Consider the following 24,903-nt stretch of genomic DNA (forward strand, 5'->3'; position numbering starts at 1 on the left):
AAATAGTTTGGCAGGTGATTCCGAACAGTGAGTAAGTGGGGAATTGAGAAAGAGAAGGAAGTAAAGGTTATAAAGGGTGAGATTAAAAAGGGGTGTACAGTTATAGGCTACTGAGGCTCAACCCCACAGGGGCCCTAGAACTGACTGTGTTGGACAAAACTCAAAATTTTCCCATTGGGGGGAGAGAACGATGAAGTATTTATCCAATAACATCAATACGTCACTGGTTAAGGGTCACTTCCAGGGTGTCAATATGTTGGCACTTCCGCCCTATCCTCTTGGGCTAAGCACTGTTTCCAGAGGTCACTCGAGCAGCAAGATGCTGGAAACCTTTGGTGCATATGGAAACAGTGTGCTCATGATCTCAAGCGTGAGTCAAGGGGATACTGGAAGGGCAGTGACAGATAAGCTACAAGGGTAATATAATGTGATTAACTTTATAGGTGTGTTGTAGGGATTAATGAGATAATATATACAAGTGTCGTTTTTAGCAAAGTGTCTGGGACATGTAAATTCTCAATAAAAGTTACTATTAAAAGTATTATTCACATCTTTATGGCTATTACATTAACAAATGAGAATCAGAGGACAATAAAAAAATGGCAGACTATTGTTTAGTGCTTCGAGAGAACTCCTGGAGGAGAGCCTGGGAGGCCATATTCAGGGAAGTTTCCTGCAGGACAAATTCTTTGAGATTAACTTTCCAGGGTGAATATGATTTTTATAGTCCAAAAGATGTATGTTTGAGATGAGGTATAAGATAAAGCATTTATAAAACCTATTGGTGGGTGACTTTTAGGGTCAGAGTGAATTACAGCCTATTATTAAATCATTCATTCATTCACTCATGGAAAAAATGTTGAAATGTTGAATACCAGACAGTAAGAGACTGGGATTTTAAAGATAATAGAAATAAAAATGGAAAGAATTATGGCATAAGTTATTAAATGAAAAAAAAATCAAGATTCAATACAGTATGTTATTATATGAACTATCTGTCTGAAAACATATAAATACATATAAACATGTATATGTGTCCCGAAATATAAAATGTTTATCTATACCTAAAATTAAATGGAATAACTGGTAACTGTAGATGTCTCTAGAGAGAGCAACTTTGGGCAAAGGTAGTATAAACTTTTATTTTTTACCACGTACCCTGTTGTACCCTTTGGATTTTATACCATATGCTTTATGTGTTGCCTATTCAAAAATTAGTATGTTTAAAAGAGGTTTGCAGCAAACAGCCTATCTTATATGTCATGAGAAAAGAGGATTCCAGCTACTTCCTGATGGCCAGCAGGACAGGCCCTGAAACTTCAATCCCATGGACTTCCCCATCTCCTTTTAAACATCCATCGTGTGTTTCCATAGTCTATCATCAGATGGACAAACCTCATCCTCTCTACCGAGTTTTGCTCACATCAACCCCTAAGCCCAGAGTACAAGTTCTAACGTTAACATCTGCATCCCGCCTGGGACCGGCTGTCTCTTCTACCCCTCCGAGTCACCCTCACCCCGTGGAGAGAAACCAGAGCCAAAACAGTCACCTTGAGAAGCCTTCAATGGCAGTTGTTCAGAAGTCATGATGGTGAATTACATGATTCTAATATTTAATTCTCTCACTTTGCAGAAGCATTTATTAACTGTGTACAATATATGTTGGACTTTGTTCTAGGTGTGGAGGTAAAAAGTTTCTTAGATGCAGCCCCTTGCTTTTAAAGATGTCATGAATATGTGGGAGTTCCCAAGTAGGTCCAGATGGGGGCGCCCTCCTATCGAGAGATGCTTTCTTAGCTTCACCAACTCCGCACAGCTTTGGGTTAGTCACTAACCATAGTGTCTCTTCCTCTCTCCATTCAAAATAGCTAAGACTCTGGCTAAGAGACTGCTTAAAACATGTAAGTGTATCGCATTGGCAAAGTACCCAAACGTACTGAAAGAGCTTTTAATGCGCTTTCAGAAGCCATTTTTCAGTCGACCGCTGACGGGTTTATTGACTTTCTACTATATGCCAGGTGACATGGTTCTGCCATATGGCAGGTCCTAGGGTGAGGTGACAGGAGGTGTTAAAAGATGAATAAGGTATAGCCTCTAGCTCTAGGACATAATAATTTAATTAAAAAATGCGTGAATATCAATAACACTAAAACACAGCTTATAATAAGTACAGAATTAATGGTACACAGATAATAAGTACTACCAGAGGTGAGAGATTAAAAATCCTAGGCTTTGGAAATGGTTAGGTAGGAATAGGACAAAAATTTGTGGAGATGGTTTATCAAAAGTCCTGGAAGGTTGGAGCAGATGCCTGGATGAAGTCGACTCCGAGGACGAATGGAGAAACAGGAATTGGAGACAGGATAAATAACATTACATTTTGTCCTAATGTTCAGTTTTCCCATTACTAAAATAGCTACAATAGTTACCTTTTGTCAGAATTTATCTCGTATAGCTTTTCTCATATATCTACTTGCTTCAACTCTTCTAGGGACTTACACTTTAGTTGTGTCTTGCACATGGTATATATTTAAATTAAAAAAAAATACAATATGAAGATACATCATCTATAAATTTCATATTAATGTATTTACTTTTATTAATATATTACAGTGGGTTTTTTTAACCAACTTGTGCTTTCTTTTATTTTGCTTTTCCGATTTTTAAAAATTAGGAACCATACCATGTTTTAAAAAGATTTTATAACAATATGTAAAAACAACAGATACCCATGGTTCATTCATCCAGCAAAAACCCCTGTGTGTACCATACAGATTACATTTGCTTCCTTCCCAAAAGAACCCATAACTTAAATTTTCGTAATAATCATTCCTATTGATATATTTTTTTCCACTTACATATACATCATCATGCAACATATTGCCTATTTTTTTTTATTACTATGGCATATATTATGGTATATCATTCTGCATGTTTCTTTGTAACTTGATTCTTTTATTCATTTTCTTAGCATCTTTATAATTGTTCATGGACATAAGAAAAGACCAGTCTTTCAGAGCTACAATAAGCTTCTGAAAAAAGCTTTTAAAGGATTCACCAAAATGCTTGATTTCTCTCTTTCATTTAAGGATTCTAATGTATTTGGGGTAGTTATTTCTTCCTGCAAATATATTGCAAAAACAAAGCAAAAAAAAAAAAAAGTCATGTATTTGGCCTTTTCTGTTTATATTTAGCAATTGTCCTCGATATGTAATTCAATTCCAAAGAGAATTCAGTGACAGTCAGCACCTCATAAAGCTTAGTGTACTAGCTATACAAATAGTCCTCCTGTTGGGGAAATAGCTTCTCTTACCCAGTGATCTACTTGCAAACATATGCTTTCCTGACTACCATCCTTGAATCTCCAAAGAAGAAACATGACATTTACTTTAGAATTAGGTAAAACAAAGCCTCTGCCATAATGATTATGAACTCATCATGGGTGTACCACTATCCATACATATGCTAAGGGCATTTAACCTTTTAAGGAATCAATTATGCATATGTAATATGCATCTAAATGCCACACAGCTAGCTATTCTCTGCTTGTTTTTAGGCCATCCTTTTGTGTAAATTCAGTTCTGATGTGCCAATAAACAGTAGGATCTAAATGTGTTTACATTTTAGGCAGTTTATTTCTCTAAATGCTTCCTTAGCAAAAAGCTTTCACGGATTATCAAAGGGAACCTCAGAGTTGGTAAAGACCCAGGTCACTAGGCCTGATCTCCGCATATAGAACACCAGTTTCCCACTCAAATGGACATGTTCTATTCATTGTTGACTTCCCAGGCACAAAGGGAATGAGGGTAGGAATGCAAAGGCAGAGAAGGAAAAAAAAAACAGAAGCAAACATGGATCCACTGCAACCTCCTTTCATCCTAGTACTTGTCCCACTTTTCAGATGAGAACACTGAGACCTGGAGAACTGTTGTTTCCTATCCAAGGTCTGAAGCTAGAAATTAAAACCAGGTCTACGTGACAGACTATGTTTACTATATCATGCAATCTTTATGTAAAGAAGTGACTTGTTCTCTACTTGCATCAGAAATGGGTTAATTCTAGAAAATTATTTTACCTCTTTCAACCTACAAAGAGCCCAAAGCCACAGACCTTTCTCTATAGAGTTCATTTATTAAAAGTTCATTGATGACATCTTGTAAACCAGTCTAAGTCTCTCAGCAACCTCTATGCCACTTCCTCATTTCCCACAGAAAGTCAGTTATTTTAAAAATATGACAGCGAGGGGTGGTAGATTGGGGGAGTGGGGTTGTCACTTTGTGAGGGATGTAAATGTCTAACTATTACGTTGTTTTGTACACCTGAAACTAAGAATAATTTAAAAAAATATATATGACAGCAACTTTTTCAGTTCCACAATATTTTGGACAGACTCATTCCAGAGGCTTGCAAAAGGCAAAGAAATGTAGTTACCATTCAAACCATCTGACCTCTGATTTCCTCATGCCCTTTTAATGTACATCACAGTACTTGTAAAATGATCCCACGGAAACACCTTTCTACTGGCCGAAACCAATAAATGTGTTTTCCAAGGGGCCTCGAGGCATTGATGTAAACTTGATATTGTTTTGAAACCTCACATTTAACTTAAAGATCCATCAGAATTGTGCATTCTACTGCGTTGTACAGTCATGTTTGTTTGAGTATTTTTTATTTTGTTTTAATATGGGCCCACAACATGTTTAATTCAATTAAAACTTCAGGAAGACATAACATTTGTTTTCTATGACACTGTGAGTACCGTTTAGTCCACCTCTTCATAACCTAGGTTTGTGAATCACGACCCGAGCGAGAATAATGCATGCTCACAGGATTAGGGAGATCCAAATCACTGGGTCTCTGCAGCCTGATCCTGACCCTCAAGTAGTTTAAGACAACCACTCAGCACCCAGACCCCTCGAGCCATTCAAACCAAAGGAATCACTAATGGACATTAATTTGGCATCAAAGAGAAACCTGTACCCCCTTGATTCTGCCAATAACACAGAAATTGAGACTGATGGTCCAAATCTTTATTTCTGAAAAGTGCCTCTGACATTAGTTGTCCATTAAAACTAAACCTTGTGTTGTGTTAGCAATTACTGATAGAAACATACACTGCAGACAGAGTAGATGGGCAAATTTGAGTCTTCTTGCCCTCTTTTTCTCTCAGAGGGCAAGAAACAAACATGAACTTTGTATCTTGTTTTGTGAGTTGCCCCCATGCTTTCTTAATTCATTTACAGATGGGTCCAACAGAGACAACATCCATACCCCTCGTGATATTGATCATCGTTATCTCTTGAGACTACTTTATTCAGGCAGATAGAATACTGTCTATGACTAAAATATTTAAATGATCTTTGCACTTTATATTGATTCCAGGGAGCTTAATTGTACCATTTTCAAGTACAATGGCATTTTTATTAGATTAATGGTACTGGCTGCAAGCTAAAGTTCTCAGTGTGCCTTCTACCAAAATTTAGGAGGGTTCTTGGATTTGAATACTTTCTAACCTTATTATAAAAAAAAAAAAAAAGAAAATTTTGCATAGAGAATCTCATAGTTCTTGCAATTAAAGCATCACCTGGTGGCATGCTCCAAATGGTCATATTGCTAGAGTTCATCATTCATTTAAGGCTTGATTTTTAGAAACTGTATAAATTATCACTTCAGACAAACAAAGATTAGAAAAAAAAACACAGAAACTTTGGAACAAAGCAGAGCTCAAAGCTGGAACTCTAGTGATGAAGTTGTAGTAAAACAGCAGTAAGTTGTTTATGTGCATGAGAATATTTTGCTATCTTTAGTCCAATAAACAAATAAACATGGAGAGAAAGATAAACAAAAGTGCTTTGTGGCCTTTCCATTAGGAGTGTGGTCCTGGGCCTGCAACATCAGCCTCAGCTGGGAACTTAGAAATGTGAAGTCTTAAGCCTCAGCCCAGACCCCCTGAATCAGAATCTGCATTTTAACAAGACTCATATGAGTATGCACCTTAGAGTTTGAGAAGCTCCTTTAGAATATCACTGGAAGGATCTGCAAAAATCTAGTGACAGTACATGACTGAGGGAGGGTCCCTGGGTGCTGAGGATAAGACAAGAAAAGGAGATTTATTTTCATTGTATATTCTTTTTAATTCTTTAATTTTGTACCATATCTGTGTAACACCTACTCCAAAATATCTCCTTAAAGTTCATTTAACCATTTATTTGAATGGCTAAATAAAAATAATTAAAAACAAATAATAATGTTGAAGTAAAAAAGACTAGATAAACAAATTTTCAATTTTTCCATAAAGATACAAATTCATTAAGACATATTTTAAGCTAATTTAGTACATTATCACAATTTGAGATTAACAGAATCATCAGTAAGTTTTGAAAATTCCACTTTTTCAGCTGTGTGAGTTTCAGTGTTGAGTTGGACTAATTCTTTTCACATGTATTATATCTTGGAGTTCAGTAAATGAGCTTAATTTTGATAAAAGGTAATTTTTAATTATGACAGGGCGACCGTGCTCATCAAAAAGTAAAATGAATGAGGGAGAAACTTCAGAAAATTTCAAAGGCAATAATAAAATGTGTTAGGTTTTTTTATCCACAATTAATTCTCTATGAACCCATTTGAAATAACATTAAAATGTGCCCCGACTTTTCTGGTTCTTGTCCTATAAAATTAATCTTTTAGACAAAATTGTCTTTCACATCAACTCTTGACTTTTAAAAAAAATAGTATTACTATTTATCCCCTGCCATTAAAATATACATGCCAAGGGACAGGGATTGGTTTGTTTTGTTCATTAATATAGTCACAAACTCCAGAACAGTGCATGGCACATAGTAGGTACTCAACAAATATTTGTTAAGCAAGTGAGTGAAATTAAACTTGTAACCTATTGGTTTTTATTAAAGCACACCAAATGAGGGCAATATTTTTTTCCAGCTGAATCTATTGTTTAGCAGGAATCATTTATAACTTTCACCTCTGCTTCAAAAATAAAATGAGAACCTCCCTAAACAGCCCATCTCACACCTTTAGTTTTCATCCTGACAGGCTACTTTTAGTCAAGTCCTTAGTAAGCAAAAAATAGAGAATTTTATTTTCTATTAGAAAACTGATTAAGCAAAAACAGAAAGCCAGGGCCGGCCGGGTGGCTCAGGCAGTTGGAGCTCCGTGCTCCTAACTCCTAGGGCTGCCAGTTCGATTCCCACATGGGACAGTGGGCTCTCAACCACAAGGTTGCTGGTTCAATTCCTCGAGTCCCACAAGGGATGGTGGGCAGCGCCCCTGCAACTAAGATTGAGCACGGCACCTTGAGCTGAGCTGCAGCTGAGCTCCTGGATGGCTCAGTTGGTTGGAGCGCGTCCTCTCAACCACAAGGTTGCTGGTTCGACTCCCGCAGGGGATGGTGGGCTGCGCCCCCTGCAACTAACAACGGCAACTGGACCTGGAGCTGAGCTGCGCCCTCCACAACTAAGACTGAAAGGACAACAACTTGAAGCTGAACAGCACCCTCCACAACTAAGATTAAAAGGACAACAACTTGACTTGGAAACTGGAAGTACACACTGTTCCCAAATAAAGTCCTGTTCCCCTTCCGCAATGGGGGAAAAAAAAAAAAGCACTACCCTCCTGTATGAAGGAGAGGATGTTTAAAAAAAAAAACCCAGAAAGCTAAATAGTGCCAAACAAAGCCCTTTGTCCAAAATATAAAATGAAGAAACTATGAGGCACTTAAATTCAGTAAAGAAAACTACTATGTGCATAGGAATTAAGCATTTTGAATCATTAGGGAGTCTTTGGGGGTCATTAAGGGGCTACTTTGTAATTCTCTATTCCAGGACATTACATTTTAGCCACTACCCTAGTAAAGGTAGGCTAATTTGTTCCTAACAGTGTTTAGAGAAAAGAACTACATATGATGTAAATATCTCTGCATTTGTGTATTTATTATTCCCGCATCTTCATTTTTATAATTCCTGTCCTTCCTTACTCCTCCTCCTCCAAATCATATATGAACCGTAGTTTGAGCTTCCTGGGAAGCTCAAGTTTTTTTCCTGCTACTGCAGAGAGCAGACGAGGAGAAAGTTCAGTGTTTGCTATACTTTCTTCCTTTTCAATATACAGGACTGGATAATATCAAAACCCCAACTCCCGTAACCCAGAGGAAGGAATAAGATAGCAAAAGAGGTGGCAAATGACAGGGAAGGCAGTCGTGGGTTTTAGATTTTTCTGGCACAATTGTCAGTGTAATTTTATTCTCTTACATAAACATAAATTATCAAACATGTGGCCATCGGTAGTTTTAATGTTATACTTTTGCAAAACTCTTCTTAGGAGTTTATTTAATGACAAAGTAAGATCACAGTACAATATTTTTTGTGGAAAAACATAGTGGTTTGTTTTGGCATCTTATTTGTCCTATTAAAAGGCAGATTAAATGGCACCTAGTAAATGAAAGCAGCCATACTCTATGAATACCCAGATTCCCCAGATATTTAATTTATTGTGTCCCTGGTTCTCCTCCAGCACAACCTAGAGTGGGTTTGCAATTATGTTTAATTCAGTGAGTATTTCAAACCGACTGGAACAGGCTGTTTACCTCAAACATGCATAAAAATTTGAAAAGTGATTAATTCAGCCATATTTTAGTCACTATATGTATATGGGATCTAAGTATAAAATATATATGTGTATTTTATATTAATATATGTTATATTTAGACCCCTTTTAAATTTGAATTTTTGAAGACAACATATACAAATTAGTGTGCCCAGTGCCTCAGAGTGGACTGCCGTTTCTCTATTTGTTCAAGCTTTGTTTATAGTCTGTGGAAGCTAATGCAATTCAAATGTTTTTCATAATTTGGTAGCATTATCCAGAACTTCATCTGTTCACTGCATAGTCTCCTCTGCCTCACAATAGTCATGTTAGATTTAACAGTAAAGATGAGTCGTTTTACAGGAGGTAGTTGTAAGTTAAGTAAGGAAACACAAGAGTAAACTAATTTGATAGTTATAGATATTCCGTGGCTGTAATGTTCGTGTTTTTATTCTAGTGTCTTTATCATAATGCAGAGAGAACGCAAAACTTTAATTAAGGTGATAGCTGCAAAAGGCACTTCTCTGGGAATTTGTGGGGAAGGTGGAGGCAAGAGGAGGACGACAATAATTGAGAAACAAACCAACATAGGCAAATGCTGACTCTGCATTAGGAAACTGAGATCAGTAGGAGGGAGGCAGCTAAAGAAATTAGGCAGAAATAAAGCAGCTAATAGCTGCTGTCTGTTAAACAGCTGTGATAGGCCCGGCGCTCATGTCAGCATTTTGCATTTTGAATTTTTGGTCCTCATAGCAGCATCTTAGAGTAAGTGTCATTATAGATGAAGGGACTTTGGCTTAGAAAAGTGGAATAACCTAACAATACTACACAACAAGTTAAAATATCCTTAGACCTACAATACTCATGATGTCAGTGGTTGACAGCCAGAGATGAAGGAGACTAAGATCTGAATAGGGGTTCCCTGTCACCAAGTCCAGGGTTTTTCAAAGGGCAGCCCTGGCCCAACACATTCTTCTTCGGCATCTCCTAGGTTGCTTATTAGGGTTGCAGTCTCTCAGATGTCACCTCAGGTCTATTAAATTCAAATCTCCAAGGTATGGGAACCTAGGATCTCCATTTTAAACAAAATCACTAAGTGATACATATTACACAAAATGAAACCCTCTGCCCTAATGGAAAGAGGTTCAAATTATATAACTCAGCCCCCAACTTGGGGAAGGGTATCTCCTTTGTAGATAAGTATATACTCAATTTCTATTATTTGGGAGGATTCCATTCTAAATAATAACACCTTTGATTTTATGTTTTTTTCTATCATTCTTAAAGAGACTTTCAATAATTAGCTCAGTTCATAGAACTATAAAGCTCAAAGTTTAGAGAGGATTATAAAGGTCAATATATAACCGAATGCCCAATCTATAAACCTTTAATCTCCCTCTGTGATATTTTTGTCTTGTGGTTGTATGAGTACCTTAGTGATGGACACCTCACTCTTTCATGATGAATCAGTGATATCAAGCTGCGATTGTGAAGGGTGCTAACCTAGCCCACACATGAATTTAACACCTGCTCTTGGTCTTATTATAATACCGAGAATAATCTTTGCAAAAAAAATCTTGTCATCACTCTCCTGTTTTAAATTCTTTAAAGGCTTTCCATCGCAATTGGAATGAAACTCAAATACCTTCTGCCATGGCCTGTAATACCCTGCCAAAGATTGCACTTACTCCTTACCTAGTATTTGACGTTTAACAATGTTCTTCCCAGCTCTCTCCAGCTTCAGAGCTTTTGCCCATGTGGTTCCTTCTCGCTGTGTTTTACCTTTCAAGTCTCAGCTTAAATGTCCACTTTTCAGAGAGTTCATCCGTGATCATCATATCGAAATAGGTGACCCCGTGTTATTCTGTCATTATAGCCTGTTTTTGTCCCTTTAAGACTGAATATTGCAATTTTTAATGATATTTCAACACGTTTATTTATTTATGATTTCTTAGTCACTCATACCCAAGTCCACTATACACAAAACTATAAACGCACATTAAACTGTAAACTCCATAAAGAAATGGTCCATTGTTGGTCCTGTCCCATCATGAAATACATTATGTGGGTATGTGTTTTTTCTAATTAAATATTATCTCTCTCTCTCTCTCTCTCTCTCTCTCTCTCTCTCTCTCTCTCTCTCTCTCACACACACACACACACACACACACATTTTTTTCCTAAGTGAATGGTATATTTGTTATATTAATCTGATACCATGGCAACCACCTAACCTGTAACATAGAAAACTGTCTTTTCATGAAAAACTCTTTTCTGGTGATGATTAGATTTTAGGTTGAGTGCCTTTTAGATCTAAATGATGAGAGGTATAAATATGAAGTATAACATACCGAGTAGACATTTCATGCTTTGGATGAACACTGGTCTACATACCAGATATCTTAGAATTGGGTCCTGGCTCTCAAAATAACAACAGACCCAAGTCACCTTCCCTCTCTGGGCTTTGCTTGTCTTATGTATAAAGTGAGGGAGTTAGTTATATTATCTCCAAGAGCCTTTCCAGCTCAGACACATGGTGAGTCAATGAATTATGGATACAGAGGTATGTGTAAATAGTGACAGAACTTAATGACTGTAGTGAATGATGTAAAAACACTACATACAATTTTAATCTTATGAATAAAAGGAAGAACAGAAGGAAGGAAAGAAGGAAAGGAGGAAAGTAGGCAGGGAATGGAAAGGAAGAAAGGAAGGAGGAAGACAGAAAGGACAAAAGATAGACAAAAGGAAAAAGAGCTTGAATATTAGAATCCAACAGAAGGAGAATCTTAAAACAACATGGAATTTTCTCAAACTCTAAAATTCCTCTGCAGTTTCAGGAGAGGGTTTACATGAGATATTACAGTATACACTTGGGGTCACTGCCAGATTCTGCCATTTTTACCTTTGAGAAGAGGGGAAGCTATTTAACTTTCTGAACTTTAGTGTCTTTCTGTTGTAAAACAGGGGATGATCATTTCTTCACATAAAATATCTACCTAATGCCTGGCATATAAAGACATTGCTCAGTAAATCATAACTGTATAATTTCCATAATTATTGTTTCAAAATTTCCCTCTCTGGAACTCTACATTCAGATTAGTTAAAAACGGTATAAAGGTTTTTGATCCAGGAAACTGTATTGTGTTCTAATTCTACAGATGTATCATTTATTCAACAAATATTTACTGATCGCATAATATGTGCCAAACATTGTGCTAAGTACTGAGGAAGGAAGGAGGAAAGGAAGAAAGGAAGGAAATGAGAGTCAAATGATGACAAATGCTATGAAAGCAAAATAAAGCAAGGTGAGAGAATTAGGAATGATGAGCGGGCTTTTTTTTAAAAAAAAAATAGTATAATTTATATTAGCATTATCAGGAAAATCTTCTCATACAGTAACATTTGAGGAGACACCCAAGGGAAATAAAGGGTGATCCGTGTAGGTATATAAAGGAAGTATTTCCAAGCAGAGGAAAGACACTGAGGCACTGAGGTGGGAGCATGCTGGGTATGTTTGCAGAGTAGCAAGTACAGTCAATGGGGCTGAAAGATAGTGATCGAGGGGAACTTCTGTGGAGATGAGGTTCTAGAGGTTGTGTGAGGAGACTTCCATATCATGCAAGGATAGAAGCCTTGGTAAGGGCTCTAGATTTTACTCTGAGTATAATAGGATAGCCCTGGGGGTGGGTTTGAATTAAGGGGTAACTACCCTGATTTCTATAATGTAAGTCCCACTCTGGCTATTTTGTTTAGAATGGATAGTAGGAGAGCAAGAGGCAGACTGAAAAGCCCAGGTAGAGGCTATTATAATAGTCCATTTAAAAAAGTGAGGTGATTTGGACCAGGGTGGTGTTAATGGATGTGGTGAGAAGTGGTGAGATCTGGGGCTTCTTTAGTAGGAGTAGCTGAGACGGTTTGCTGATGGATTCCACTGCAGTGGGAGAGAAAAAAGGAATTGAAGGATGATAACAATGTTTTTGTGTTAGAAACTAGAAGGGTAGAGGTGCATTTTATTAGATGGAAAGAAAAAAAATAAACACCTACAAGTGTCGTGGGTTTCAAGAGTTTGATCTTAGATATGCAAAGTTTAAGACCTGTTAAGCTTCTAAGAGGAGATGTCAAGTAGGCAGTTAAATAAATGTGTCTGAAGTTTATGGGCAATATTTATGCTGCAGATATAAATGTAGACTTAGCAGGGATTAGATCATTTAGGAAGTGAGTATTAATGGAGGAAAGGTGAGGTCTGAGTACTAAGCCCAAACGACTTCCGCATTTAGAGGTTTAAAAATATCAGGAGGAGCCATCAAATGAGACTGAGAAAGAGTGGCCAGTAAAGTAGTAAGAGAACCGAGAAGGAGATCATGAAACCAGACAATACTGATCACAAAGTTTCCAGCTCAGTAATAAGTATATTTTTCATTTTCAAAATGATTTGCAGTATCTATTTTTAAATAAATCAATAGAATCACGTTTCAAGGCAGGAGACACTGGAGAAGATGTTGGCTGTGACATAGCACGTGCTCTAGTTAAAAGAACGACAATGAGGATAGCAGCATCGCCCTGCTTTGGTCAAGTAGATATGTGGGATGGCAAGTAGGATGGTGCTTGATAAATTAATGAGGCTTCTAAGCAAAAGTCTAATTATTTTGAGTTGGAATACATTTATTTTTATTATAAACACACACTTTCATCAACAAACTAATGTAGCCATATTACAAAACAATAGGAAACCAGAGACGAAATAAATACAGAGGGTGCCAAAAACATGTACACACATTTTAAGAAAGGAACAAACTATTAAAATTGTAATACTCAATATATGCCTATAATAAAAGATGAATACAAGTCACGTTTGACTTCTGAAATTACAAAAGGTGCTCAAAGCGGTTACCATCAACGTCTAGACACTTCTGATTACGGAGAACTACTGCTTGAGCAACATTGACCAAAGTGTCCACTTGTATACATTTTTCTGGCACCCCTGGTATATTGTCCGTCATTCTACCTTTCTCAGCTACTGATTTAACTAGTTTTAAAATGGTTTCTAAAACTTTTTCCCCATTCATATTTTAAGTGATTATAAGTGATAATGTAATTGTGAAACTTTTTTTTCCACTTATCATTATGTGGCTAGGTTAATAAATTATGTCCAATGAGACATTTAGATAAGTCAGTTTGAAGGTATCCAATAAGATGTTTTCATTTCTATTATAAAAGAGATATGAGAAGGCCACTGTGCCCTTCTACCTTCTCTTCCTCCTCCTCATCCCTGCCTTGGAATTAATCGTGGTTTCCAGAGCTATGGCAATCATTTTGTGACCTTTAGGAAATATGCCTAGATTTGGCAGAACTTAAGGATGGAAAAACCCTGGGTTTTTTGTTTTTTTTAATGACATCTTGAAATAGCAAGCAATGCCAGTAAAAGCTTATAGTCAGACTTTATATTACGTGAAAAAAAATAAATCCTGTTTGTTTAAACCACTGATGTTTGGGTTTTCTGGTATGTAAAGTTGAAAGCATTCCTAACTGAAATGTACAGTATCGTGACTATTTCCACATCTGTTCCTGTTTTTATAACTATAATTTGAATGGTGATATAATGATCAATACACAAAAAGCTACTTTGCTAATCCTCTATTCTGGGAATTACACGTATATGTGTTTTCTGGGAACTTTCTAGGTCTGCTCCTCAAAAGATTTTGGTGTTAGCAAAAATTAAAGTTAGTATTTTGGATATAGCTTCTGGAATAAAAAAGACTATAAGATACTTTCCTCCCATCTACTGCTATATACTTATTGATACCAAATGACCTTGAGACTGGTACCAAATTATGTATTTTCCAATAATAAAATTCTGTGGAGGGAACAAAACCTATCTCACCATGTAAATGTATTGTACGAAGTAGCATCATCTGAAATACTGAAATACTTTTTTTTTTTTTTTTTTTTTTTTTTTTTTTGCTGTTTTCTGTTAACTATAATTTTAGAGACAGAGAGGTTAGGTAATTGGTTCTTTTGCCCTTGTAAAGGTTCTTCTGGCATGGTTATGCATCACAATTGGAAAGCAAGATATATTTGTTCAGCATGAGGTTCTTAAATCACAAAAGAAAGCTATTATTCTATACAAATAAGAAATTCTCAGAAAAGGGTGCAAGTGTCTTCAAAGACAAAGATGTGGAATAGTCTGTTCTTCCTGGTTTTTTCCTTTTTCAGTTTGTTTTACGAATGTCTAGTCTACTATTTTCTCAATCTAGGCACTGAGAAATGATACCATTTCATATGTTTGTAGCATTGCCACGTAGAAGAGAGGGTGGTCTTACTCTAGGTTTGTCCAGAAAGCAGAAGCAAGGCCTATGGAGGGACATCAGAAGGAAAAAGATTTCATCTCAGCACGAATATCATTGTATAAGCTAAGGCTGCCCAAAAAGGCAGAAGCTACCTCAGATGTGATACGCTTCCTGTTACCAAGAGTACTCAAAGTGAGATGGATGATCGACACAGATGCAATAGAAAGAGGACTCAGATAAGCAGTAGACATCACTTCTAAAGGATTAAATGACTTCTAAATCCATTTGAAAAAAAGCTAAGAACCAATCTTGTCATGATTTGTCAAAGGGTTTCTTCTAACCAAGCCCTGAATTCTGGAGATCTTTATTTCTAAATGCAGAAATAAAAATACTCCAAATCCAACTGCTAAATTTCTCAATAAATTTTATAGGGTATATATAAATTATAAATTATTATAAATATATATGTGTATATTTACCCCTTAGCCAATAGTCACAAAATGGAAAAATCACATTTTCCTAAGCAATAGAGATACTGGATTTAAATTGTTTTGAAACAAAAGGTTCATAAACACACACACACACACACACACACACACACACACACACACATACACACACACACCACACACACCCTGGATCTACATTATCCCTTGATCTGTTCTGGGTCCCACAATGTTCCATGTACTTTGATCTATCAGAGCTGATATATTAACTGCACAGATTTCTCAGTCTTGCTATTTGCATTTGCTCCAAGCTCAGTCTATAAAGTACAGGCTCTTCATTGCCTGTATTTTTTTTAATTAATTAATTTTTTTTTGCCTGTATTTTTTTGACCCTAGTTATTTACTAATCTTTGCTTCTGCACAGATTTATGTAAATCACTAAACTCGAGGAATGCCCTGCTATCCAGTGCGTGTGCCGACTAGGGTTGCCCTCTAACACTCAGGTGTGTGACCCTTATGCTAATATAAAGGGCAGGATTTTATAAGCCATCATGGCTTTTGGAGAGAACAATCAGGATTGTCACATACAATTGAGCAGGTCATGTCCTAAGTAGATGTGCCTGGCTAAAGGTTATGTGGAGACTAAAATCCAGCCTGGACTCAGCTTACCAAGCCATAGCCCTGATATTGGGCTGTGTGCACTGGAGGACAGGTGCCTTTGTCTAATTCCCACAAAGGCAATGGCCTGACTGAGTAATATCTAAAGACTGATCCATTACTCAACAACAACAATTACAATATCTACAGATGCTTCCTATTACCTCCCATAAAATTGTTATTCCCAGGCAATTTATAAATGATAATATGAGAAACAAAGAAAATGACAAAAGCCTATACTGCTCTTTGTTTCATTTATATGTATTGTTTAGCTTGACTAGGAAAGATAAATTTACATCCTATAATCTCATACCATTCTATTTTACAGATAAAAAAATACTGAAATATAAATAAAGTGACTTCCAAAGGAATCGCAACTAGTCAAAGCAGAATAATAAAGTCAAGTTCAACTGGGCTTTAGAACTGATTTTTTTAAAAAATTGTGTTAAAATGTTTTTAACATAATATATGTATGGCACTTAGGATATTGAGGGCCTGTTGTAACACAGAAAGGTATGAATAATTTCTATATTTAAAAATTTACCTCTTTATCGTTTTTCTTCTTTTCTGTTTTAGATCACCAGTTAGTCAGGTTCTTTATGAACACCTATTAATAGAGACTGTGCCATTCTAAGGCTGTACTTTGGGTGTGTTCAAAGATAAACCAAGGCATATTAAACATTCTAAGAGTTTATTTGAGCAAAGTCAATTTCAATCGGGCAGTGCCAAACTGGAAGTGGTTGGAAGGGCTCGGGCTCAGCCAACAGGAGCTAGGGGAAAGATTTGTATAGAGAAGGTACAGAAGCAAAAAAAAAAAAAAAAAAAGAAAGAAAGAGAAGCAAGAAATTATTTGATTGGCTATAGCTTAAAGCCTGGCTGGAGACTCTCTTTACCTAGAACTGCCCTCCAGCGCTGTGTATTTGATTCACAAAGGATCCCAGCTACCTGGGTGATAGGGGTTGATGACCAACCTTACACCTCAGGATGCTTGCTAATAAGTCCACTTGAGGAGGTCTCTTTTTCTAATTGATCTGCCTGACAAGTGTGCCTTTTTCTAATTTTCACAAAAGCACGCTATAGGCTCCTGTAGATCATTTCTAAATTCTATGTGAGCCTGGAGAATGGAATCAAGAGATGAACGAGTATGGGAGGAGAATGGTGAGCTCGGCTTTCATAACATGTACAAATGGCAACTCTCCACTGTTAGATGTGTCCCTTGCTTTTCTCATAGCTCAAATCTTTCTACATAAAACATCCCTCTGCTGAAATTGTTCAGAGATGTTCAGCTTCAGATTCTGAGAAAGGATATGGTTAGGAAAATCAACCAGGAGTCAGATTATCTTCTTGGCAACCAAACAGAGGTGACGTATTCCAGTTACATCAGGACATTTGCAATCTATTGATTGAAGTTAATAAAACTGTAAGGTGTGTTTTGCTTGCTTATCAGGCAGGAGGTTTCTGTTTGACCATGTATTTTTCTTTAAAAAACAAAACAAAACAAAAAACTCTGCAGCACTAATTCTTCTCAACGATCCTCTTGCTAAAAGTAAATTCCAACTAAGATACAGAAGCAAACATCTCCAATGGGTAATTCAGAGATTTTAAAAGCAAGTCAGCATGGTGACTTCTGGCTTGAGCTAGGTGTCATGTGTTCTCTTTTGGTGTTAGGTCTCAATTCATTGCAATTAATCTGATGTATTGATTTACTATCTCAGGCTGAGATGTATTTACCCAGCAAGGGCATGGTGGGAGATGTTTCTAGGAGAAAAGGAATGTTTGCGAATGAAGATGAGATCTTCTGATGAAATGAAAGCCGAGAGTGACTAGCATTCATAGAATCAGACCCCAAACACTCATTACTTCTAGGCTCAATCCCCCAAATTAGAGCTAATAATGATCCAGCAATGCATTGTTGGATACTTTCATTCTGTAAAAGAATACCTTGGGGTAGAAAGGAAGCCAAGCAACAGATCTGCTCCTGTAGACTGGCCCATTAAGGCAGGGTTATTTAAACTAGAGCGAAATTACAAGGAACCATTTCAACAGTAGATATCTAGGCTACCAGCCGTTCTGGAGCAAAGGTGCCATCTCTCTTTTTTGATATATAAATTTACTATTATTTTTAAAATTGTGTATTCTGGTCATACACGTAATCAAGTACTAAATAAAATGTAAAATGTACCCAAAAATATCATAATTCTGTTACATAAAGACAACAAAGTCATGTTTTTCACCTTTCTTATTTGTTTAAAAGAAGTTACAGATTGTCTACAATATACCAAGCATTATGCATCCTACGAGGAATGCACCGAAGAAGACACAATCTTTGCCCACAAATTATGTGTCATCTAATGGGAACGTGTGTAAATAAAAAGGAAAATGCAACACAGTTTGATCAGTGTTATCATAGAGGTACAAATGCATATTTTGTATTGAGGTATCATCAAATATTTTAAAATTTGATCTCTTGCTTTCAATTAATATGTTGTATCTGTGATAGTAGATATGTATTTTTAACATCATGTTATTGATTGAAAAGTAGTTCATGCTTTGAATACACTATAATTAGTTAACCTTTTTCTTATGCTTTTATGTTCAGATTACTTAAAACGTTTCACTCCTTAACTAATGTAACAAAGGACATCTTTCACATTTATCCTAAGGCAAATTCTTAGAAGTTAAAAGTTTTATTTCAAAGGGTAAGAACATTTCTACAACTCTTGGCACAAACTGCAAACTTGCTTTCCAAAGAACAAAACTGTTGTTCCAAATTACATGCCCACCAGGAATTCAGCCTTTTAAAAGATACATACACAAGTACATACTCATAAATATTCACATTGTCATTGATTTCTCCAAAGTTTTCTCAGTGCAAGTCCAAACAATCTCTTTGTTTTTGAGCACAAGTGAATAAATGTTTGCATTACATAAAGATTCAGATATGATCATTGGATCTGTCTGATTGTAAGAAATACCGATTTCAAAATTAAAACATTTTTGAATGCAAAAGCAAGCACAATTTTTGGTATCATGTAACCCATGCCATATTATGCATTTTTTCTCTAAGCTTTTATCACAAAAAAGCTTGGCATGGTAGCTGACTTGTCTTCTCTCATCATCCTGTGTGGTATTTGTGCTGTCTGTTCCAAGTAACATGAAATGGTCCACAGTTTATTTAGTCTTTCTTAAACTTCTATGTTTACCCTTTGCTACTATAAAATTGAGATAACCACCAATCATAAGTAAAAATTAGTCACATATATAAAATTTATTGAAACTCGCAAATTATTGAAACACATTCTTTTTGGTCAACATCTTCAACTATTTTGTGTGTGTGTGTGGTGTGTGTGTGTGTGTGTGTGTGTGTGTGTGTGTGTGTTTGTGTGTTTCATGTATGACTCAATGGCTGCCTCAACTACTTTTCTACCTTTGAACACCTAATAAATAGACAGAAGTAAGAGTCAAATATGGGCAACACTTAGAAAGAGAATCCATTATCCCCCTGGATGAGTAATTCTACACTAGTTTACAAGTAGAAATGGTAAATGTTTTAGACTTTGTTTCATAAAAAGATACCAAATTTGGAGTTGAAAGACCTGGCTTGGCTTTGTCACTTACTAGCTATATGACTTCTCGTCGTTACTTTACCCTTGAATCTTGGTGCTCTTACCCATGAAATGGTATTGTAGGAGTAATATCAGTTACATCCAGTCAAGTGCATGGCACATAGTAGGTGTCTAGAATATCAGTCTTTTTCACAGCTAGGCTAATTCCTTTAGCTTCTCTCATAGGCCTTATTAGCCAAACCATTAAGTGTGCGACTTTATTCGTAATTTCCAGTTAATGTTCTGCTTTTTATATATTTTGGGAAATAACCTGATGAATACAAATGAATACAAATTAGCTAAATATATTGGTGATGTAGCACATGAATAAACTTCCATTTTATTTGTCAATAGGGATGAATTTTTCTAATGAGTCATAAAGATAGCAATGGTGAGTAGAACATTTATCATACTTTCCTACAATATAATTTCAAGTCTGTTTTATGGTTTCGCTGTATTGCTCCTAAAATTTCACATCTGTGCCACTATCATCCAAAGGGTCCCGGATGATTATTATTTTCATTTTAAAACTCTCATATAATGCAAAATTATCTAGAAATTCTAATATTACTCAATAAAAGCCTAACATGATCTAATGGAAAAAGTAGAGACTAAATGGTAAGAATGTAGATTTTAGAGTCGGAATCACCAAATGTTTTTCTGCAAAAGGCCAGAGAGTAAATATTTTAGGCTTTGAGGGCCGCCTATCTCAGAACAAATACTCAACTCGGTCCTAGCATGAAAGAGGCCATAGAAAATACGTAAACAAGTATTGTCATGAAATAATCTCCTTATTCTTTTCAATCATTTCAACCACATGTTGTTCAAAAACAGTAGGAGAGCCAGATAGGCCTTGCAGGCAGCAGTTTCCAGACCCCTGCTGCAGAATCATACTGCCTGGACTTAAATTCTGGCTTATCCATTTGTCACGTGTCATCCTGAGCAAATCAGTCTCCTCTCTCCACACAGGGTTCTAAGTTGGAACAATCACTTACACCTCCTTCACATGATTTTTATGTGGTCTGAATAGTATTAGGCATAGAGGGCTGCCCCAAATGGTAGTTCCCTTCCCATCTAGCCTCTTCATTTTCATAGGCATCATGTATAATGGAAACACAAGATCCTGGAATCCAAGCAGACTCACCCTAACACTGACCATTAATTTTGAACCTTGTTACAGCTCACTGAGATGTAACACTGAGCCTGCAAGCTTCCCTACACTCCAGGAAGGTTGTGAGAACCTGGTGCACAGCACATACCAAACGCTTCACTGAGTCTCTGGCATAAACAGCATGTTGAAAAGTTTTCGTTATTGTTATTTTATGCTAAATCCTTTTTCCTCATCTTCATAGGACGTAGGTACTTGATGTCTTATATCTCAGTACCCCTTATAACCTGTGTGCGCCTCTGTGTATCTCTTGTGAAGCTCTGTCCTGGGAATAAAGCACTCCTATTTGAATATAACTCATGGTGATTGTTGGAAATTCTTGAGTTCTCATGTATAGGCTCGTTCCCAATCTAGACAGTGAGGCACCTCTAGGAGCAAAAGTTCTCAATAAGGGAAAAGTGTAACATATTTTTATTTTCCTCCCCTTCCTCCCCACTTCTCTGTGGTATCACAAGAGAATAAAACACTGGCTCATTAGCGGTACAGATCACTAATACTCTGGAGAATAGCAACCTTGCCTGGGTAGGAAGAAATGAGTGGAAGAAGGGATCAAGGACAAGAGAGGCTAAAGAAGGAAGCACAGAGGGAGGGAGGGAGGTGTTTTAAAAATTAGTGGGGAAACCAGACTGAGGCACGCAAAGAGTGATGCTGGCTCTTTGGGCAACAATGATACTCCCCGTATTATGCCTGACTATAAGTTCCACGCAGTGATTGAGGGAGTCACTGGATCCAGAAAAAAGGAGCCCAGTGAAGAGTGCAGGTGAAGACTTGGGAGTATGGCTCCAAAACTAGAACCTAAGTTTCGTGGTCTCGTGGAAAGGTCAGGGATGAAAGAATATGATATTGTGGATCTCCAAACTGTACACAAGCTAGAGCTCATGTCTGCTGGTGTGTTTCTTGTTACTGAAAATCTTTTGGGAACAGTTTAAGATGAGTACTGTTCTTGCAGAACACCTCAGAGCTCCAGGGGCCACTATTCAGTCTGTATAGTCCAGTGGTCTCTTGTGAGTGGCACCTGCTAGAGCCCTGCAGGGCACAGCCTGCATACCCTGAACATTAGCAAGCTAACAGCTGCCTTTTCTGCTGAGTGAATTCTCCTGTGTGTGTGTGTGTGTGTGTGTGTGTGTGTGTGAGAGAGAGAGAGAGAGAGAGAGAGAGAGAGAGAGAGAGAGAGAGAGAGAGAGAGAGAGAGAGAGAAACTGAGAGAGAGGCTGAAGAAGAAACCTGAATGATAAATAAAGCATGATGCCTTCAAAGTGTAACCAGTCTTTTGGTGCCAAAGTCTTATCAAGCCAAGGACTATATAAACCATACTTTCTTTTTGGCCTTGTTCTCTACAAAATACTAAGTATGCCCCTGTAACTTTTGAAGCACAAAAGTTTCTGGGTATTCCAACTACAACTGATCAAAACTACCTTTTGCAGGACCCAGCGTGAAAAATTTTACAGTTATACCAAATATACACAAACATTTCATAACATATTGTAGAATCCTGCCAACACAGCTGATAATTGAAGCAATGCTCAAGAAAATCTGTATTCCCAACATGAAGGCTATAAGTTATTTCAAGTTATACATTACAAGATAAGCATTTGATATTTATAATATTGGAACAGCAAAGACTGGAGGAAGCTCCATATGGTCAAGAAGAATTTCAAATCAAAAGGATTAATTCGAAATATATATTGGCAGTTTTTGACAATGTGGTTTATTCATGATATCTCTTTTTACAGGCATCAAATTCATAATAAACACCTGTAAATATACAAACAGTAAGACTCACTTAAAATCACTGGCATGTATGTACACCTGACCTAACACATCAGCCAAAATATTTTATAGGAGAAAATAACATTCATCATTATTTTAAATATGAACATACAATTTTTGAGCTAACTTTAGTTCCCTGTCATGGACATAAATATTGTCCAAATCAGTCATCTATGAATGTGGGAGCACAAGAAACAAAAGGACCCCCAGAATAGATGGAAAAGCTTGTTCTAGAGGATAAGGGTTAAAAAGACCTGTCAAGTCCACACCAATAAAACACACCACTTTGCATAAGCCATGCAGTGATCCAATGAGTTTGTAAGGAGGAAAATAATGAGTTTTATACATGAAGGGAAAGTCATTACAGTGAATATACACACCGCATTCAGGAATCAGGAAGAAAGCTATCATTCTTAGAAGCCCTTAGGAGAAAAACAGATATTGAAAAACAATGACAACTAGACACCTCTACTACATATTCAAGAAGCAGTAACTGCTGAAGACTTTGACCTTGAATAGCCTAATATAGCATAATGTGATAAAAAACAAAAAAGTTTCTTAGGCTGGGAGTCAGCAGATAGGTGTTTGGCCACATTATGCTAATGCTATTTTATATGACCTCAGTCTTCTTATCTGTAAAACAATGGATTAGATTTTTACGGACCCTCCCTGCTCTAACACTCTGTAACTCTATTATGTCTCTTCAAATCTTCCTTATATTAGCATTTGATTTCAGGTACTAGGAATAAAGTCCAAACCCCTCAGGTTAGCTTTCAATTCTCCATAATCTGACTAGATAGCCTTTGTCTCCACCTTTATCTCGGTCTATTCCTGAAACCACATCAATGTCTCATTCAGATCCTCTTTTTCTCTTGCTGTTCATCATGGTTACCTCTGTTTTTCTTGTCTTTTCATCAGCCGAACTCTCTTTTACTCTATTCTATCATTTTTCTAAAACTATCTGTGTTAGAGTTCTGTTATCTGCAATTGCTTTAAGCTATAAGCCCCTCGATGTCAGGGGCTGGGCCTTACCTACGGCTGCATACATTACTACAGTACCCAGCGACACCTCGCCCAAAATATATCCGTGAGAATGACTGGTAATTCTAATTCCAGGAAAACAACAAAAGGTCTGCTTTTACTTTAATCAATGATATGTTTCGTTAAAAACATCAGAACATAGCGAGCCCTAACAAAAGGCAATTCCTCTCAGCCTTGTGGGAAAGAATGCTTTGGAAAAGAAGGAAGAATTAGATCCTTTCAGATCATTATAAAACAGTTTATTTATCTTTAAACATAGATTATCTAGAATTCATAATTTTCAAAGCAAGCATTGTTCAGGTAAACAAAATAAACATTATTAGACTAAGTTTTCACAGATTCCACAGCAGAATTTAATGAATTATGTTGTCGAGTGCTTAAAAAACCTAATAGCTGCAAGAAGGTTAAATATTTTCTAAGTTGAAACATATAATGTACTCACCAAAGAAATATGTCAGACTTTGCCTTTATTCCATGTCCAAGAAAAACTGGTCTTCTGTTTGAGTTAGGCTACTCTTTCCAATGTAAAAAAACTTTACTATGAAATCACTAAGCGAATAACGCTCTCCATGCCAATTAATCGTAACAGAAATTTCGGCACTGTATTTAAAGATATGCACATACTCTGACAGGGAAGCACAAATCAATAAAAGATGTGGCACTGTAAGTCTTAATCTGCCTTTATTAATCCCTCTGTGCATTAACAAAAGTGATTTACATGATTTCAAATAACTTTCTATACATTTTCTCCAGCCCTGACTTTCTATACCTTTTTGTTTCAGAAAAGATATTAAAGATTAAAATATTTGAGATGATATTAGAAAGTGAACTAGCAGTACAACCTTTAAAAAGGCAGAAATTATTCTTTAAAATTTCACAAATAGAAAAAAATGGCAAGTAAACGGTAAAACCCTTGTAGAAGTGAGCCAGAAGTTTGAGGTTTCATGATCCCAAGTAGTCACGTAAGACAAGGACGCAAAGATGAGTTATAAAAATGGTTCACTCATGAGTTATAAAAATGGTTCAGTCCAGTTTTGTGAGTTAATAATGAATGTCTGAGACAAACCCTTGCTATTAGCAGTAAACTTTGAGACCTCAAATGAAAAGTAGTACAGTGGAGTCTAATCCCAACTGAAGATATTTAATTTATAAAAACTTAATATAAAAGCTCAGCATGAACATATAGATAAGTAAATAAATAAGCAAATAAATTAAAAGAGGAAGAAGAAGTTAACAATTAAATAGTATAGTAAACTTGACTTCATTTGGGATGATTTCAAGATAAGTTTTTTGTTTGTTTGTTTTAGTATAATGTGGTCCCAAAA

At 36.5% G+C, this 24,903-nt stretch overlaps 1 protein-coding gene across 1 annotated transcript in view; it reads right to left on the reverse strand.

Moving 5' to 3' along the window:
• The window catches only part of KCNH8 (potassium voltage-gated channel subfamily H member 8), a 312,183-nt gene that overhangs the window by 208,651 nt on the left and 78,629 nt on the right, over positions 1–24,903 (reverse strand). The gene's annotated exons all lie outside the window — the stretch shown is intronic.

This window comes from Rhinolophus ferrumequinum, chromosome 17, assembly GCF_004115265.2.
Source record: "Rhinolophus ferrumequinum isolate MPI-CBG mRhiFer1 chromosome 17, mRhiFer1_v1.p, whole genome shotgun sequence".
In the NCBI taxonomy this organism is placed as follows: domain Eukaryota; kingdom Metazoa; phylum Chordata; class Mammalia; order Chiroptera; family Rhinolophidae; genus Rhinolophus; species Rhinolophus ferrumequinum.